General features: G+C 46.0%; 1 long non-coding RNA gene across 3 annotated transcripts; it reads right to left on the bottom strand.

The window, feature by feature from the left end:
• Positions 1-589: 589 nt before the first annotated feature.
• LOC133093859 (uncharacterized) lies at positions 590-15,303 on the bottom strand. Of its 3 annotated transcripts, XR_009701325.1 has the most exons (4): positions 15,029-15,303; positions 8,428-8,462; positions 2,051-2,159; positions 590-1,022 (listed from the first exon to the last, which is right to left on the bottom strand). It is a non-coding gene; the product is annotated as an uncharacterized LOC133093859 (long non-coding RNA). The 3 variants fall into 3 exon arrangements; XR_009701326.1 differs by lacking the exon at positions 8,428-8,462 and having other exon boundaries at positions 15,029-15,298; XR_009701327.1 differs by lacking the exons at positions 8,428-8,462; positions 15,029-15,303 and adding an exon at positions 7,843-7,862.
• Between the last annotated feature and the right edge of the window lie 2,564 nt (positions 15,304-17,867).

Here is a 17,867-nt window from a genome sequence, read left to right as displayed (position 1 = left end):
ATCACAGCCTCCATTGTGCCTCCCAAGGTAGGAATTGCCATAGCTCCGGCACCCAGGTCTGGCCTGACCCAACCCATGAAGGTTCTAGCAACTGCTAGGAGCTACAATCTAGAAGGATAGGGCAATCTTTGCCAGGAGAGGACAGCAGATAATTGCTTGCCCTTCCTGGCCCCTCCCACCACCCCCCACCCAGCCTGTTCCAAGTAGAGTGGTTACATACGGCCTCTCCTGAGATGTCTCACAGGGCCACGCAGCCGTATCCCCTAAGAAACTGTGGCCATTTGCCTGTGTTTCCTTCCCGCCCTTTCTGCCTCACTCCCCTTTCTCCCTCACTCTGGCTTCCTTGGGATTGCACTACCACTTCCCACCCAAAAAAGTATTAGCACACAAGCTTTGCTGCAGGCTCCGTTTTCTAGGGCTCCCGGACAAGCCTTGCCCCAGCAGACGGGCACCCCTCAGCAAAGCAGTGCGGAACTGCACACTGGGATGTAAACTACAACCTTATCCATTTCCTGGAATGGGTGTTTGAGGCATAGTCAGCTACATCCGTTTCCTAGGACTGCTGTAACAAATTACCACAAACTGGATGGCTTAAAACAACCAAAATTTATTGTCTCACAGTTCTGGAGGCCAGAAGTCTGAGATCAAGGTACTGGCAGGGCTGCACTCCCTCCCCAGGCTCTGGGGGAGAAGCCTTCCTTTCCTCTTCTAGCTTCTGGTAGCTGCTGGCACTTCTCCGCGCTCCTTGGCTTGTGGCTGCATCCCTCCATCTTTGCATCACGTCTCCTCGGCGCATCTGCCTAATCTCCATCTGCATCCCTCCTGTAAGGACACCTGTGATGGTGTTTAGGGCCTGCCTGGATGATCCAGGATGAGCGCCTCATCTCAGGATCCCCAACTTAATCACATCTGCAAAGTCCTTTTTCCAAACAAGGTCTCATTCACAGGTTCCAGGCATTAGGCTGACGACATATCTTGAGGGGGGCGGGCACTTTCCAATCGACCATACCATCCTCACTCTCCTGGTTGGAATATGCAGTAGAGAGAAAGAAAAAAAAAATCAAGTGAAACGCTAACTTTACCACCAAACAGTTCTAGGGAGAGAGAAGCATGAGCAGGAAAAAAGGGCTAATGTTTCCATTTCTGGTGCCGACTGGGGCACAGGAGAGATCCCACTTTCAATCTTCATGTCAACATGTGTTATTTCTTCCTCGAGAGAAACAAAACTGAATAATCCAGCATCGCCGAGTGGAACAGATCACAAGTGGAAGAGCCGGGGTTGGCTGCATGCCCCTGGCCCGTGGCAATGGGACCCGCCCACCCCGCCCCTCTCTGGCCTCCCGCCAGCTCTTTTTGGCTCCTTTGGGCCAAAAAGCCCCCAGCCCAGCCATAGCTGGAGTGGAACTGTCAGTGGCCCCATTTAAAGCCCATCTGTGAAAGGCTCATAAATCACACCCTCGGAAAACTCACTCCTCATTATAACTCAGCAGAGAACAACTCTGTTCAGAGATTTAAATAAATGTGAGTGTGTAGTAGGTTGGTTGTTTTTTCAGCGGGGGCTTCTATGTAGGAGGATTTTGCATCATGTTCTTTCAGCTGTTCATGTTAATAAGGCCAGGAATAATTACAGGCCTTTCTCCAAATGTTGCAGTCTCTATTGTCAGATTAAGCAAGTGGCCGATGAACACTCAGTGTGACTTCAGGGGCGCCAGCAAGGCTTAGAACCCCAATACCTCTCCCCTCTGACCTTGCAAAACAACTAAGTCAATGTCCCAAATTCTACAATTAGAGCTTCCTTCCTTTGGACCTGCCCATGGTCAAAACACTAATATCACTGGAAGGGGCCACACTTTTAAGCAGGGTTCACGTATACATTTATCCTAGCATTTTCTCAGAGCAAGGGTTATGGTGGGAATGCAGGATAATCTATTGGATGGGACAGGGAGACACGATTAAGGGGAAGGTGAATAATCACGTGCAGGGTTGAATCCTGGAGAAGGTCCCTTGTGCGTCTCATTTTACAGTTGAAGTAAATGTATTAAGTGCCTACCTTGTGTCCAGGGATACGATCTTCCTTATAGATGATCTCATTTAATCCTCACATCTACCTGTGGGGTAGGCACCAAAGCTCCTCCATTTATAAGTCTGTTTGTTCCCACCTAAAGTGACACCAAACAAGTTACCAAAGTGTATATGTCTGTGTCAAGTTGAGTTTCACAAAAGAACTGTCTCCAGACCCTGAGAAACTAGTGCTTTGGGGCTGGCTTGCTTCACAACAAGATCTCAGACACGACATATTTCTGGAGATGGAAGAGATCTCCAGAGCTGCCACAAAATAGACAGACAGACATGCAGACAAAGGAAAGCTGAGTCTGAGAGGGGGCAGGGAGGAAAGGAGGGAGGTGGGGTTCTCCAGGTTTCTGTGTCCAGAAGCTGAGCAGGAATCACCAAGAGCTAGGACAGGAGTGGTCATGAGCTGGCTGAGAGGCCAGGAGGGAGACAGGGCTGCAGAAACCAGGTATCTGCGTGGCGGGAACTGGCCTGAACCTATGGCAACGGGGAGGCGGTGGGGCTGTCCTGAGGTAGAATCCCGTAGGGGGACCGAAATCTGAGATTCTTACTCTAAGAAAAAATCTTTGAAGGATTCTGGGGTGAACTGTATGGAAAAGAGGGGGCTTTAGCATCTATGGGTAAAAGGAGATGTAGACCTTCTTTGGAGGAAAGGCTTCTCAAGTTAGTTTGCAGGAATCCCACAAATTAAAATGAAGCACAACCTCACGAACAAAAATCAACAAATACTTGGGAAGGCAAGTCACTATGAACAAAAGCTAACAGAAACAAGAAACAGCAGCTGTAGATCCCCAAGGACTACAGATGTTTCTATTGTAGCAACAGCATGCAGAACTATGAAGTATAAAACATCTAAAGAATGGATACACTTACAATGTATGAATAAACAACAGGAAAACATTAGGCATCAATTGGTAGAATCAGGGAGAAAAACAAATCGAACGTTTAAAAATTAATAACAAAACTGTTGGAGAAAAGCGCAATGGATATAAATACTGAAGAAGTCACCCTTTTATGTATCATTCACCAGTGGAGGGAGTTCTCATTTAAATTTGCATCTAGTACTTTGTCAGTCACTTTTTTATATTCTTTGCGAAATGCACACAGATTATTGATTATTTTTAATAAAACAAATGTTTCTGTACCAATGGAAAAAAACCCTCAATGGATAAGTTAAACAGTAGATTACACTGTTAAAGAGAGAATTCATGAACTGGAAAATATATCTGAATAACTTATCCAGAATACAGCAGAGAGAAAGAGATAAAGATATGAAAAAGTATAAAAGATATGGAAAAAGAACAAGAAGATCTAGCAAAGAGCTTGGCAAACTATGGCCTGTGTGTCAAAGTCATCCAGCCACCTGTTTTTGTAAATAAAGTTTTATTGGAACCACCACACTCATTTGATTGTGTATTGCCTATGGCTTTTTTTACAATACGATAGAGCTGAGTAGTTGTGACAGAGACCATATGGCCTCCAAAGCCTAAAATATTTACTCACTGGCTTTTTACAGAAAAAAAAAAATTGCCCCCGGACTAGTACATACATGACTGGGAACCCAGGAGGAAAATTTGGAGAGAAAGGAAGAAAGGTAATATTTTAAAAGAGAATGACTAAATTTTCCAGAACTATTTAAAACATGTAGCCACATCACCAGAGAGTACAACATATTCCAAGCAGGATAAATAAAAAGAGTCATGCTTGCATTACAAGTTGAATTTTGTCCCTCAAAAAGATACATCCAAGTCCTCATCCCCAGTACCTGTGAATACGACCTTATTTGGAAATAGAGTCTTTGCAAATGTCATCAAGTTAAGAATTTTTTCTTAAGGCCATGCCACACAGCATGTGGGATCTTTGTTTCCCGACCAGGGATTGAACCTTCGCTCCTTGCATAGGAAACGTGGAGTCTTAACCACTGAGCGCCAGGGAAGTCCCAAGATAAGGCTCTTGAATGAGATCATCCTGAATTTGAGATGGGCCCTAAATTCAATTGTTAGTGTCTTACAAAGAAAAAGGAGAAAGAGAGAGAGAGAAAGGGGAAAGATATTAGTGATACAGACACAGGGAAGAAAGCCATGTGAAGACAGGGGCAGAGATTGGAGTGATGCAGCCACAAGCCAAGGAATGCCTGGAGCCATCTGAAGCTGGAAGGGGCAAGGAAGGCTCCTTCTCTAGAGCCTTTGGAGGGAGTGCAGCCCTGCTGACACCTTGATTTTGGATTCTGTCCTCTGGACCTGTGAGAGAATAAATTTCTGTTGTTTCAAGCCACCAAGTTTGTGGTAATTTGTTACAGCAGTCCCAGGCAACTAACACAGATTTTGTTTAGTGTGGTAGAATAAAGATGATTCCAAGTTTTTCTGCATTCTCCATTCTCCATACTAAGAGATGTTATTTATCTCCCCTCCTCTGGAATCTGGGTTGGCCCGTGGTTGTTTTAACCAATAGAATATGGCAGGAGTGATGCTGTGCCAGGTCCAGGCTAAGACTCCAGAAGCCCTGGCAGATTCTGCTTTTATGCTTTTGGGAGCCTTGAGCTGCCTCGTGAGATATGCAGCTACCTGCTGAAAAGAGCCCACGGAGAAACCAGAGCAGAGAGAGGGGAGCCCTGGGACTCCATGGAGAAAGAAAGAAAGGCCCCGCTATCCAGCATTCCAGCCAGCCCAGCTGTCTAGATGTCCCTGCCACCCAACACTTTGGAGCTGGCTTCTGGCTTTGCCTCCCTCCTGTCCCCTTCCAGAGCCTGGTTCTCAGGACGAGAGCCCTTCATGCCTTCTCAATCCCAAGGCACTCCACCAGAGATAGTCCTGCCCAGGGGTTCTTGTCACAGGTGGATGAGCCATCTTGGATGTCCCAGCCCAGTCGAGCCCCAAGATGACTGCAGCCCCGGGCAGCAGAAGAACCATCCAGCTGATCCCAGTCAACTCACAGAATCACAGGCCAACGAGGCATTGACAAATTTGAGAAAGAGATGTCCTTACAGATATAGGCATTGCAGGCAAAACCAGGTAAAGATGAATGGTTGGTTCTTGGTTCCTATTCTCAGTAGATGAGCTGATAATAATAAACTCTTCAGACACAAATGAGTAGGAAGTTCACAGGCAAAGTTAACTCCTGGGTCTTAGTAGCATAAGACTCTAGTTTTGTTAACCATACACAAGGAGTGTACTGTTATTATTATTATTATTCACCTCTTTTTATACCTATGTAGATAAAACTACTAATTAAATAAAGCAAAACATCACATGAATAAATATTGAATTAAAAAATCATTAAAACAAACTCATGTGGTTAAATATGTGCCTCAGGACCAGAAATTTGACCACCAGGTGGAACTGTAGAAGCAAAATGGCATCTCATTTTGGGTAATCACGCACATCTCATCCCATAGTCAGAAAGGAAAAAACACGTCGTACCTGAGACAAACAGACAAAACAGGGTCAGAAAAATGAAGGAAATCTTGAGCCCTGCCTGTAAGTTACTAGCTCCCTAGCAAAAACAACTTTATTCCAGACTTTGGCAATGCTGCTGTTTGGAGATTTATCAGGACCTTTGTGGATATGACAATCATGTGATGAGTTTGCTGTTTTTCTGCCATGCACAGACTAACTGTAATCTCAGTAACCTTGTTAATTTTGTGGATTTTTTTTTTCCTTTAGATACCTGTTGTATTTTTATTTGATGATCTATTCCTTCTAGCCCCTGGAGACTCTTTACAGATCTTTTTAAAGTACGCTTCTTTTCGAAATGCTTTTGTCTCCAAGTCTTCCATTTATAGAGGCCCTGAACTCAGAGACAACAGGCAGAGTAGAAGGTCGGAGCAGGACCCTGGATGGAAAGTAGGAGAATTAAGTGAACATCTATATGCTGAGCAGCCAAGTTCTCCCACTCAGTTCCCAGAACACTGGAATGAGGTGTTTTTTCCCCAGGAAAGAAATGGGAGGATTTGACCAAAAAGAAACTAAATGGCCCCAGTTAAAACACTTATAGATACTCATAGTTGGGGACCGCAGTGAAAAAATCAGATAGCCTCTCAATCACCCCACAGGGAAGCCCAGATGCCCACATGTCCTTCCAAACTGCTTAGAGCTTCCAATCAGACCCATTCTCTGACCTGTGGACAGGCCAAGATCTTTCCCTTGTTTTTGTTTGTTTGTTTGCTTGTTTGCTTTGCTTTCTGTTCTTGTTCTATGATCTGTTCCATATTAGACACCATCCTCTAACATCATGTTACAGACTTTTTTTTCCTAGCATTCTAACATGACCTGGCCTCTAACATGATAGGTAGAAAACAAACAAACTGAAAAAAAAAGACATATGTGGGCAGTAGAATCAGAGCAGCAAATATTATAGCCCCAAATTCCGAGAACTTCAGCAAGTGACCTTATTTGGATATGTAATTAGTTGTTATCTTGAGATAAAATTATCCTGATTCAGAGTGGGCCCTAAATTCAATAACTGGCATCCTTATAGGAAGAGACAAGGACACAGAGACACACGGGAAGCCCGTATGACAACAGAGCCAGAGATTGGAGTGATGCAGCCACAAATCCAGGAATGCTTGGGGTCACCAGAAGATAGAAGAGGCATGGAAGGATTCTTCGCTAAAGCCTTCAGAGGGAGCATGGCCCTGATGACACCTTGATTCCTGACCTCCAGAACTGTGGGAGAATAAATTTCTGTTGTTTTTAAGCCACCAAGTTTGTGGTAATTTGTTATGGCAATGCTAGGAAACGAATACAAGCCATGCTGCTAGAAATGCAAAAGTTAGAATCCAAGGCCTGCCGGAGAGGAGGAGCCTTGAGGCTTCAAAAGCATTTGATTGGGATCTCAGGACTATACCCTGAGAGAAAGGGAAATCAGATTTAGTCTGAACACCAGACTAAATCTCAAGGGTGAACAATTCAGAAACATGCATATGAAACAAGCGGAACTCAGTGTAAAAATCTAACATAGGTATAACTGGAGTGCAGACAAGATGATGGAGGGGACAAAAAGAAGTGATATTTGAAGATTTACTAGCTGAGAATTTTCCAAAATGACAAAAGACATTAAACCACAGAGTCAAGCAGGATAAATACAAAGAAAATTGTTTCTAGGCAAAACAGTAAAACTAATGGAAACCAAAGACAAAAAAAAATCTTAAAAGCAGTTAGAGAAAAGAAAAGATACATGACATTCAAAGGAGCAACAATGAGACCAACAACTGACTTTTCAACAGGAACAACAGAAGCCAGAAGACAATGAAATAGGAAGGAAACTGCTCTATCTGCAGGAAAAGGAGTATCTTAAAAACCTGCAGCAAACATGATATTTAATGCTGAAATCAAGCTTTCCTCTTGAGACCAGAAATGAGGAAAGGATGTCTGTTCTAATGACTTCTCTTCCAAATTGCATTGGAGGTCTAGTCAGCACCATAAGGCAATAGACAAATAAAATAAAAGATATGGTGATTGTGAAGCAAGAAATAAAATTGTGATTATTTGCAGACAACATGGCATGTTCTTCGGACAACTTGGTAGAAAAGCCCTCTCATCCATCCCTGTTGCAGGTATAGAGTGTGTCCTGGAGCAGAGATTATAATTCTTTGGGGCTGCCCACAGGCTGTGGGAAGGAGATATGCCTGGCTTGACTTAGCTGCCTCTGGCCAGGTCAGACTGTATCAGTGTCGGGGCAGGCAGGAGGGGGAACCAGCAGCTGGTGGGCTGCATGCAGGCGTACTAAGCCCCACAGTGGGGCCCTTGGACACCTGTGAAGGTCTGTACTCACCTTGAAAGCATCCTCATGACTGGGGTGCGGGGAGTGATATTAAATAGCAATACAAAAACATGATGACAGGTTGAGAGAGAGACCACAGAAAAAAGAAAAGTTTTATATGTTAATACCTTCGATGTCACTTTTTTTCTGTTTTTGAAGAAACCTCACATTTTCATTTTACTTTGGGCCCTGCAAATTATGTAGATGGCCCTGCTTCCCTTTATACCTCAAGGCACAGCTTAGACCAGTTAAAGTCTCAGTGATAACAGAGGGGGAGGGGAGAGGAGATGCTGAGGGAAACACATGTGAGACTGTCCTCTTGAGAAGGTCAGAAGATCACAGAACTGGCTGAGACGAAGCTCCTGGCTTTCGTCTATAATGCACTCCTGAGACCATGCCCTGGGGTCACACCTGAGAGGTTGGAATAGCAGATGTACCCTTGGAGAAAAATTCTTATAAGATCCTAACTTACACTTTCTCCTTTAGATATATTTTAAAATTTGTAAATAGTTTGGTATTGGGGTGGGATGAACTGGGAAATTGGGATTGACATATATACACTACTATGTATAAAATAGATAACTAATGAGAACCTACCGTATAGCACAGGGAACTCTACTCGGTGCTCTGACCTAAATGGGAAGAAAATCCAAAAAAGAGGGGATGTATGTATAAGTATGGCTGATTCACTTTGCTGTATAGCAGAAACTAACACAACAGTGTAAAGCAACTATACTCTAATAAAAAAAAATTTTAATAATTAAATAAATAAAAATAGTTTGGTATTTGTAAATAATTTGGTCTCTTTCTAAAAGATAAGAACCTTTTTTTAAAAAGGTTAACTACAATATCATTATCATACCCTAAAAAAAGAACACAACCTTCTGAAGCTGTACTATGGGCCAGCAGGGACCACCACCAGGCAACAGTTCAGAAAGGTCCTTCATCAGCTAATGCACCTGAGGCCCAGTGTGATGGGTTATGTACAGTATGTGAGCAGACAATGCACAAAATCAAATGCATGAATCTGTGCTCAGCTAGAGAGTCCTTCTGTCCCCAGTGACCTCAGGGCAGCTGCAAATGGCGGCTGAGATATTATCCCTCCGGAAGCACAGGCGTCTCCTCTCTACATAGAACGTCCTCATTTCCTACCAGGACTCAAGGAGGAAAATTGGGTAGACATGGAGACCCCTGCGGATATTCACTTCCTTATTCCAAGTAATTGACATTCAACCTATGTATCTTTCAACTCAGAATATCTAGGGACATGCAAGTATTTTGTTTGTTTTATGGTCATTGCTATAGCCTTTTGGCATTTGACATTGTGAGTTGAACTCATGTTTAATGCATGAACTCGGGGAAAATTTGATAGATAGGATAGATTGCTAATACGTTTAAGGAATCGCTTACAATTATTAGGCTAGACTCAAAACAGCAGAAACTTTCTCCAAATAAATGTGCAAGTAGCAAGTCTTCTACAAACTGTAGCAAGTCTTCTACAAACTGAATAACTCAGCAAGTACTCGACCTGAAAGGAAATCTCTTGGAGCAAGTAATCTTGGCTTTGGCTCATGCTCCTCCTGACCCATTAAATTATACAAGGGCATCAGTCATTGAAAGCTAAAATTAACACTTACGGGTCTTGCCAGAGAGCTCTGATACCTCCAGTGGGAACTTTCCATGTGCTTGTGACAGACCAACATCCACTGGTGTTGCCATGGGGAAAAAATAAGAATTGAATTTCCTGCCTTGGTTTTTCCAGCAACTGCCAAGTGGGCAGTCTGCTTGGCCTTTGGTGATAACACTGCTTTGGTAACACTGACTCAATAAATATTTATTGGCCATCCACTACATGCCCAGTATGATGCTAGGTGCAGGGGGTAAAGAGGTACACAGGACAGACAAAGCATGCACCCTAGATCCAGAAGATCTGGGCCCCTAGACCAGCCTCAGTACTCATTAGCCATGTGGTTTGGGGCCAAGTCTCAAAAATCCAGTAGATTCTAGGCACTGGAAGAGTTCTTAGTGAAAGTAACACTCCACACCAAGTGAGTAAGAGCTGGATTAAATCCCAGCTCTGTCCCTTCCCAGCTGTGTGGCATGAGCCTGTGGTCATTTAGAAATGGCCAGAAAGGAAGAAGCAGCAGTTGGGAGTGGGTGAGTGAGAGGGAGATCTGAGGGAAACTGCTTGGTTATAATTTCTTCTTTTCTTTAATCAGAGTGTAACTTTCATATAGTTAAATATTGTAACATACACAAGTCTTAAGTATGGGGCTTGATGAATTTTTCCCATGAATCTCATATAACCACAACCCAGATCAAGATACAGAACATTTCCAACACCCAGTAGATATAATTTTTAAAGCGAAAATACCAAAACCCAAATCTCAGGACCTCTGATAGGTTACCACAATCAGTGCTACCAGCCACAGAGCTGATTTCTGACTAGTGGAGATGAGCTTATAGTCTCATTCTTCTGGTGACCAAGAGCACTACTTATAAACTAGTCTGCTGGACGTGGGCATACAGATGAAGCCCGTAAATATGACTTAGAACAGAGTTTTAACGTGTACTAAGCTAACTGGCCGATCCAAGGATGAAATCTACACTCTTGTCCTCTCCTTAACACCAAACTCAAATGTACTAGTTACCCAGGCCAGATTTTCCTTGTTATAAAATTTATTAAATATTTATCATAAAATTGTTGCAAGGCAAAAATAAAAGTTGGAGGCATATTATTCATTACAGCCAAAAGGTGGAAACAACTCAAATGACCATCAATGAATGAATGGATAAAGAAAATGCGGTATATCCATACAATGGAATATTATTCGGCCATAAAAAGGAATGAAGTCCTGATACGTCCCACAACATGGATGAGCTGTGAAAATGTCATGCTAAGTGAAAGAAGCCGGACACATAAGACCACATACCATATGATTCTATTCATATGAAAGTCCAGAATAGGGAAATCCAGAGACAACGTAGATTAGTGGCTGCTTAGAACTGGTGATAGGAGTTGGAGGTTAGGGAGTTAATAGCTAATAGGGTTCCTTTCTGAGGTGATGAAAATGTTCTAAAACTGACTGTGAGGATGATTGCACATATCTCTGGACATACTAAAAACCACTGAATTGTACACTTCAAATGGGTGAATTGTATGGTACATGATTTTAGTTAAAATTCACAATCTCCTTAGGAGGTAGCTTCTATCCCCAATGTACAGATCCCAGAACTCAGGGTTAAAGAGAAGCCAAACTAGATTTGACACCAAATCTTGCCCTCCTAACCACTGTGCAAATACTCATTTAAAAAAGGCATTTTTCACATTAGGAATGATTTCCATAGGACATCATTTCTTATCTCTTAGTTGATGAGAAATAGAATTACTAGCTCAAGAGCTGTGAACATTTCTAAGAACCTTGATACACATTAGAAGGCCAGATTCTCAGTCAAGGTCATCATCAGGATGGAGAATGCCTCCATGGCAGGGACTCACTTTTATCATGCGAATGCCTGGCTCTGCGCCTGGCACACTGTGGCCACCCAGGGATATCTCCTGAATGAGTAACAGCATGTGTGCAAGCAGGAGAGCGGGAGGACTCCCCAGTGCAAAGAACTGCACTCCTTTTGATCCATAATGTACAAGCTCCTAAGTGAGGCCAGCTCTAGACTACACATGAATAATGAGCGCCTGGAACATGCAGCCCTCGATCTGTCTGCTTTAGCCACCTTCACACGCCAGGTGACTCACCACACAGTCCCCTGATTTAGTTGACTGCAAAGAGGTCGAAAATGACTTAATAAGTTACACCACGGCGCATCTGGGTGACCACACACGGGGTTGGAAATTGCATCTATTCTTTTAGGTAGTAGTTCAGCGGGAGCATTTTTTAGCAAGTGCAACTGTTTCTGTTTGGATTATTTAATAGCTTCCCTAGTAAATGCTGATTCTCCATATAAATATTAGCAACCTACATACATAGCCACAGTCCACCAATGCCCAAAATAAGTTAGACTATAAACCCAACGCCTTTGGAAGCTGCATTAACCAGTGCAGGCCACTAAATTGCCTTGACAAGCCCGGCCCTACTTCTCCACCAGGAAGCAGTTGTACCTATATCACAATCAGCTAAAGAGGTTTGCACTGCTAAAGCCTTGGGATCTCAATGAATTGCTTTTTCCTGCAGAGCAAAGTTTGGTGGCAAGAGGGTCTGTCTTGAGAATTTCACCACTCAGGTGCCAAACCACCTCATCTGACCTGTAATCAGGTGGGTCTATGTTCCAATGGGTTCATTCTTTCAGAGTCTATCACATGGGGTTTTCTCCAGTCTTTACTGCCCCTTAAAAAAAACCCAAACCCTAAGGTTATTAAAGATACTCCTTTTAGTGTTACCTTACCCACCTCTTGTACTATACTATTCAGGGGTCTTTAAAGGGATGGAGTTATAACTTGTATTATCAATGTAGGAAATACCTGGAGAAAATGCAGATGCCCTTTGGCTCATATTCCACAGGCTGCTCTCCTGTCCATGAAACTATATCAGGTCCTCCTGGCACAGTCAGAGGAAGGCTGAGAGGCAGTCTTACCCAACCAGACCTTAATGATTTTATTTATTCCACATGGCCTAAAAACATGTTTGAACATAACTTGCCATAATTTTTCTGGTGATTTCTATGAATCACTTTTTAATTACGAATTATGTTTTTTAGAGACACTCCTGAGAAATTTTACCCAAGGTTCCCTTGACAACCATCTCATAAAGTATCTAAAGTGAAGCTGCTTCCACAACCAATGCAGAAAATCAACTTTAAAGCATACATTCCTAAAAGATCCATTAGTCATCTTTGCTGAGAATGAATCTCAGATTCACACATGCAAAGGGTCGCTGAGAAATTCAGATCCACCCACATAACTAGCAAAATACATTTACTGTCAAATAAGGTTCAAAGGATTTTTGTACAAATACAAATTTTCTAACTTCACTTGGAGCATTTTTTCTTTTCTTCTAGCTAGGGATTGTCTCTGTGTGTCTAAATTATTGCCTTTCTACCCTCGGCTGAAAGTTTTCAGCTTTCACAGGATCTGCTACGTCCACCGCAGGAAGGACCTTTTGCCTGCTGGATCAATCCAGGCCACTCAGAAATTAAAGTGTTTGTGCACGATAATGAGCACAAATTTCCATTTCTGGGATTTACTTAGGAAAATCCAACTGCTGGATCTCAAACAATCAGGTAAGGTCCAAGTACTCTTAAAGGACAGTTGGGTGGGGGTTAGCCTGGAAATTCTAGCACTTTCTGCAGGTGCAGCTTCCCCGGCTTCCACTTTCCTTCCTTTGGCAGAGTTGACAGCTTCTGCAAAAATAACGATGTAGACATCAAGCTAAACAGAAATATAAATAGGTCAATTAGCTTTCAATGGAGCACTCTTTATGTTGCTTAAACACGGAGGTATTTTCTGGTCAATTACTTTAAGTAGACATCAATAAACACTAAAATTATTTGTGCATGGGGAGTCATGGCGCTGGGCTTTTCCCTCCCTGGCCCCCAACGGTCCAGGGAGTAAACCGGACTCACACAGGCGCTCTCCAGTGCTCACTACCGTGTTTAAAGTGTTCAACAAGTGTTTGTTTGAGGCTATCGCTTTCGGTCCAGACCGTGCTGAGAACCCCAAAAGACGTGGCACCTGGCGCCTGTTGCCTCGCCAGGTCACCGGGCCACTCTCCTCCGACGGCGTTCACCACCGCCCGTTTCTTTCCCCACGCCGTCTTGTATTTATTCAAAAGTTAGATTTCGCAATAAACTCTTCCAAGTATCTGCCTCTCCCCGCCCCCCACGCCCTGCTCAGGGCCCAGCAATTGGTAGGAACGCTTCAAAATGAAATGCAAGATTGAAACTAGGTCTCACACCACCATAATAAAGCGGTTTAATGAGCTTCGATCTTGGGAACGGCGTAGCATTTGCACAACTCCATGAAGCCACGCGCACACTCACACCCTGACCACCCCTCGCGTAAAAGGGAAAGCGAAGACAAAGTGCCCCTGAACGTGAAAATCTGCCCGGCGCCCGAAGGCTCACCCCGCCTGGTTCAAAAGCTTCTGGGAGAGAAGTACAGAGAATTCCGTACTCAGATTAAATAATGTCTTTGTCTACACCCGCTGGGCGAAAAGAACGTTGGTGCTATAACCAAGATTATTTTGTTTCCGCTCTCTAAAAAATGAAGACGGTGCTGGAGTCGGAGCCAAAAATATTCATAAGCCACACAGTTTGAATCCACCCTGTAGTTTATCAGCTAACCGATACTTTTGCCAGGGAAAATATTCCTGAATTGAGGAAAAGTGTTAAATTTAAAATTCTCCTTTTATACGAAAACGTGCTCTACCCCGTGCCTCCTCCTCCAGGGTATTTGCTCTGGCACCTAAAAGGAATTCTGTCTTGGGGCAGTTAAGAGGGGGAGAAGAACGGCGGAGGGGAGCTGGACCTTCTTCCTCAATCTGGGAACCACGCCGGATCTCCCTCCAAGAAGGCTGAGCCACCAGAGTGAGAACTCGACTCCAGATCCGGTCTAAGAGCGCGCGAGCTGGGGACGGCTCAGGGATCTTTGGCGAAGCCAAGATGAAAGTACGGGCCCCTTAATTTCTACCAGACTTCCCTTCATCCACATACACCGGCTCTCACCCACTCCCCAGACCTCACGCGGGCCCCGGGTCGCTCTGGTCCCTACTTCCCACGTGGAAAGAATCCGGGAGGAGGAGCGGAGCCGAGGCCGAGCGGTACAGGGGGCACGGGAGACGGGCTAGCACCAGACGAGGTGCGCACGGCCCCACTCACGCAAGTGAGCGTGCCGCACACCTCCCAGCGCGCACAGCCGCGTCCGCTCCAGCTCCCCGCCCGCTTGGCTACGTGCGCACCGAGGCCCTCCCCAGTGTACACTGCGCCCCAGCCGTGAACGCTGCGCGCACGCGTGCTCTCGAGCTCCCCACTCCCTCGTGCACTGCGCCCGCTCCGTGCGCACCAAGGCCCCTGACCCCTCTGTGTTTACTGAGCCTCTCCAGTGGCCGTGCGCATTGCGCCCCCTTCCGCCAACCTGCCCAGGCCGCGTTTCTAACCACGCGGGCGATCCCGAGACTCCGAGAGCGCAAAAGGCGGGAACCACACCGCAAAGTCTGTCCGAAACAATCTCCTTCTGGGCCCTCACCCAGCGCGGGGAGTAGGAGTCCCGAGTCTCTTCTGCGGAATTGAGAAGACCTCTGGCGACGGGGAAGCCTGAAGCTCGGCCCGTGTCCCCGAGTGGGACCCGCAGGTTCCAAAGCCGGATTTCGTCCCAGGACAGGGAGAGCCGGCGAGGGGGCCCCGCCACCGCCTGCGTGCCATGCCGGATGGGGTGCGGTCCCCCTACCGGCGTGGCCCCCCGCCGCTCTGAAGTCTGGCTTTGGCGCGCCCAAAACCTCTGACGCGGGACGGCCCTCTGCTGTGGGCGTCTCCTCCTTCTCCTCCACGGATGGAAGAGTGTGTTCCCGGATACACACCTCTCAGGAAACCCGCCTTCCATGCCAGCCCTTAAAACTAAAGAAAAAAATAAAAATCTGCGCGACGCAGGAAGATGCCCACGCCCCGGGTTGGGACGGCTGCGCGCGGTCAGGCCAGGCTGGAGGGAGCCGATCCAGCCGGCCCGCCTGCCCGCTGGCCTTTCCTGTAACTTTCTCTACTAAACCGCGAATGAATTAGCGTACCTCTTCCTACAGATTTGTTCAGATTAGGAAGGTTTCCCTCAATGTTCGCTTTGCTTTGCGAACATTATATTAATAATTACATTAATTAAATAAAACGAGTTTGTGTCTTTAAAGTACTGTAATAGCCCTATATTATAGTCAGCCTTACATTAAGGGTTGGCTGTTACTATTATTACCTGCTAGGAAAAGAAAATTAAGCCTATCATGTTTGTGCTTTCTTTGATGTGCAGAAATATGTGTCTCTGGTGGGTAGATTTTTTTTTTTTAAGGAAAAGTTTTGGTTGATGTTTTTGAAAGGCGGTTTCAGCGCCGTCGTTAATGAACTAATTGGTTTTCGTATTTCAAGGCGGCATGTCATTGATATAACCACTGAGGAATTTCAGCGCACACCAGACTGCAAAGACTCCTCCAGCTCAAGGGTTTCCAGACACGATCGCGGGCTCGCTGGAGGCGAAAAGCGAGGTTTTGCCGGGGAGCGGATGGGCTGCCTCTCCCCGAACCAGGATTTTGAGGCGACGTTTCTGTTAAGCCGGAGCGAGAGCACTCTGGGAGCGGGCTGCAGAGGCTTCGTGCCGCCGGGTCGTAGAAGGGTCGCAGGAGGTCGGCGCAGGACACTCGGCTCCCCTCTCCTTCGGCCCGTATCCCTGGCCGGTCCCTGAGCGCCGCTCCTGGGCGCCGGGCGCTGCGTGCGCTCCAACAGAATCCTCGCTCTCTCCGGAGGACGCTGGATGTGTGTGCACGGGGAGGGGTGCCAAAGTCCCGGGCACCTTCTCAGAGACGGGGGAGAAAGCGGGAACGGGTCTGGGAGACAGCGAAGGAGTGCAGAGGAAAGGGCTGCCCTCTCACCACCACCAACCCCCCCCCGCCCCCCAGGTAAAATTAGAAGAAACGTGTGGCCGTTTCCCCAAACCTGGCGCGGCTTCAATGGCTCCCTGTGGCCCTCGCTGGGGACTGTGCTAATCACTACAATTAATTACCAGTGACACTGATTTTGATCCCTAAATGCATCGCCTTGAGTGAGGGAGAGAAGTAGGCAGTAGCTACTCTGTTCCTCGGATAGGAGGCACTGCCCCAGAGGGCCCCCTCAAGCCTGCAATCCCAGAACCCGAAGTCGTCCCGGACAACCAAGTCCGAGAAGGACTGCGCTCTTTTCGGAATCCCAGGGAGCAGAGTCAGCCTCGAGCAGGCTGGGATAGGCGACTGGGAGGCGGGAACAATCCCCCACTGGGTGGTGCCTCCTTCCCTCCCCCGCCCCGTCCCACCCCCCCGCAGAGCCACTTGGGGCACCCTGCGGAGGACCGAACACACAAGCACCAAGGGACCCCAGGACCCTGTGCAGGAGGGCGGATCTGCCCTAGTTACTGTGACGTAATCAAATAATCAGAAGCCGACCAACCTAAAAGCAAACACTTTCTCCTAAGGGGTAACTTCCAGTGAAATAACTTATTAAAAGCAAAACAAAACAAAACAAAAAGAAATAAACTTCTCTCCCTCTACTACTTAGGAATGTGTGAGCAGAGCGAGTTACTGTCTCGACCTCTCAAGGAACGAATCATTACGAAATTGCTCTGGATATCTGTAATTACTTTTACACAATGGGTAGTAATATTGTAATTGTTGTCCGAGCCTTTCTGGGAGTAGCGATGACCGCAGAAAAAGCTGATGACCGCAGAAAAGTTTCCTTTTCTTACACAAGGAAAGGAGTGAAAAATCGAAGTCCCTTTTCAGATAGCTTAGACCAAACGCGCCTCCCAGCCTTGAAATACTCATATTTGTGATGCTGAACCCAAGCGGGATTTTCTGAAGTAACCACATCATGCTAATTGCCTGTGTAGACAAGAGTTTATAAGTGGAATAGGTTCACATCTCCATAGTCCTGGGTTTTCTGCTGTCTCGGCTTGTTTGGGCGGTTGAAGTTCTCCTTAAACACCACTTCAGAGGTTCCAACCCCTTCCCCCAAATCTAGTGCTAGGCCTGGGAGAAGTCCTCCCCTCCCCACCTCCTTAGGGACAAAGTCTCTGATCCCTTTCTGCCACCGCAGCAGCCCATCCCTAGTGGAACATCTGCGCGTTTTCCCCTTGATCTCACGCGAAAGTCGGTTTCCGCGGAGGATGGGCCTCAGGTAGGCGCCGGGTGCGGCCCCGGGGAAAAACAGTTGCGGAGCATCTGAAGCGGAAAATCCAAGCAGATGTGAGGCGGCCGGGCCCCGCCCCTTTCCTCTTAGAGCCTCAATTTCTTCCAGATCAGTTTCCTAATGGAAAATTTCTAAGAGGTAGGGGGTATGCGGAGGCGTGCTCGTGCGCC

The sequence above is a fragment of the Eubalaena glacialis genome, chromosome 6 (assembly GCF_028564815.1).
Source record: "Eubalaena glacialis isolate mEubGla1 chromosome 6, mEubGla1.1.hap2.+ XY, whole genome shotgun sequence".
Classification (NCBI taxonomy): Eukaryota; Metazoa; Chordata; class Mammalia; order Artiodactyla; family Balaenidae; genus Eubalaena; species Eubalaena glacialis.
The sequence above is the reverse complement of the archived record's forward strand: the minus strand, read 5'-3'. Positions and strand labels throughout refer to the sequence as shown.